The 1,284-nt window shown below is 35.0% G+C and overlaps 2 protein-coding genes across 3 annotated transcripts in view; both read left to right on the top strand.

Annotated features, from left to right (window-relative positions):
• The window catches only part of LOC114650606 (P2Y purinoceptor 2-like), a 244,288-nt gene that overhangs the window by 124,923 nt on the left and 118,081 nt on the right, over positions 1-1,284 (top strand). The window contains exon 2 of one of the 2 annotated variants that reach the window (XM_051926830.1): positions 31-124. The gene's annotated coding sequence lies outside the window, so the exon portion shown is untranslated. Of the gene's footprint in view, positions 1-30; positions 164-1,284 lie in introns of both variants that reach the window. The other variant, XM_051926828.1, reaches the window with a different exon arrangement.
• The window catches only part of LOC114650604 (P2Y purinoceptor 2-like), a 146,386-nt gene that overhangs the window by 27,361 nt on the left and 117,741 nt on the right, over positions 1-1,284 (top strand). The window lies entirely within an intron of this gene.

Below are 1,284 nucleotides of genomic sequence, written 5' to 3'. Positions count from 1 at the left end.
TCTTTGGAATGTGGAAGGAAGCTGATGTAGACAACGGAAGAACATTCAGACACCTCATGGAGGCCACATACAGTGGCAGCAGTACTAACTGCTATACTGGCCATTTAATTATGAATATATACAGGTATCTCAGTATAATTAAGAAGAGTTTTGTGTAAAAAAAGTATCTAGTAGTTCAAGTAATGAGTAAATAATATGTGTAATAAAATGCATTCATTTAAGATCTGAATAGAAATATTGGCATTGGCAAATGATACCTAGGGATTTTTAAAAAAATAATACCCTTACACTTCTAGTAGAACAGGTGTTGAATAAACTATTATAAATCACCCATGTTGTCTTGAGACATGTTATAAATTACTATATCTTTCAATATCACTTTTCAATTAAAATTACACCATAGGAGCAACACGTCTTAGACAGTCTACTACTTTAAGAATAAAAAGGTTTTTTGATGAAGTGTCTGTGCATTAGTTTGTACAGACTCTGTCTATTTGGACACAGGCACACACAAGGCCTCTGCCATTTTCCTGTGTTAGGGAGCTTTCATTTGGTTGTATTCTTAAACCTCATTTACAGCATGGGTGTGTTTTTTAAGCATAAAGTTCACTAAAGAATGCAAACATTTCAACTTGTAAGGTGATTTTAGACAAATTTGATTCCTTTGGGCGTAGTTGATTAAATAATACAAGTATGAAGTGTACACTTCTTTAGTAAATCTTTTAATCTTTAGGGAGTAAAATAACTCCTTCCAGGCACAAGTGTTAGTCAGTTTGATATCGGAATGCTTGTTGGTATTTCAATTAGAAAATGGAATTAGTGTACATTTATGTGGCAGTGCATCCCATGTGTTGTGTATATTTTGGGGTGTTTTTGCCTCCTACTATTATTTTTTTAACTGTTATTAAATATTTTTATCATTATTTTATTAGGCCGGGTTTATACTTCACGCGACGCATGCTGCATGGATGCTCCTGCTATGCAAGCGTTTTACTGTTTATACTTGCGCACGTACTTTATGTAAATCTGGAAGAATCCACCAGGTGGCAGTGCGAGATATCATCACGGTGAGAATTGGTTCGGCTTCACTGTGTTATGAATTGCCTGGAACACCCATTAAATTCCGATGACACCTTACCGCAATATCTCTGAAAAGGATGTTTAATGATTAAATCCATCAATCCAGGGTATGTGAGACTTTCAAAATGTATCATGTCATTACCATAGGGAATATGCCACTCTTGAATATAAAAGCACCACGAATGCATCTGTATTTCGGCATTT

Source organism: Erpetoichthys calabaricus, chromosome 4, assembly GCF_900747795.2.
Source record: "Erpetoichthys calabaricus chromosome 4, fErpCal1.3, whole genome shotgun sequence".
NCBI classification, from domain to species: Eukaryota; Metazoa; Chordata; class Cladistia; order Polypteriformes; family Polypteridae; genus Erpetoichthys; species Erpetoichthys calabaricus.
The sequence above is the reverse complement of the archived record's forward strand: the minus strand, read 5'-3'. Positions and strand labels throughout refer to the sequence as shown.